Raw genomic sequence first — 324 nt, 5'->3', positions numbered from 1 at the left:
TATCCCTTGGCAACCTCTGTTCGCTAGAGCAACAAAAGTCACCAAGCGAACGTTGATTCCTCCTCCCCACCTCAAAGGCTTGGTCCCCAACCGCCATTCCTACTCCAAGAGCCTTAGATCGCCCTTCAAAGCCCATCCGCGTCTACATTCACATGCAGAGCACAACGTAATAAACTCAGAAAGGAGCTATGATGTATGATCCGGCTAAGCGACGTACAAGAAATATGCATGAGGGATGATTATTATTAACCGTTATTTATTAACAGTACTAACAGTTATTTTTTCATGGAAGAACAGCGGAGACTTAATGAAGTAAAATAGTTA

This window comes from Penaeus monodon, chromosome 29, assembly GCF_015228065.2.
Source record: "Penaeus monodon isolate SGIC_2016 chromosome 29, NSTDA_Pmon_1, whole genome shotgun sequence".
Classification (NCBI taxonomy): Eukaryota; Metazoa; Arthropoda; class Malacostraca; order Decapoda; family Penaeidae; genus Penaeus; species Penaeus monodon.
The sequence above is the reverse complement of the archived record's forward strand: the minus strand, read 5'-3'. Positions refer to the sequence as shown.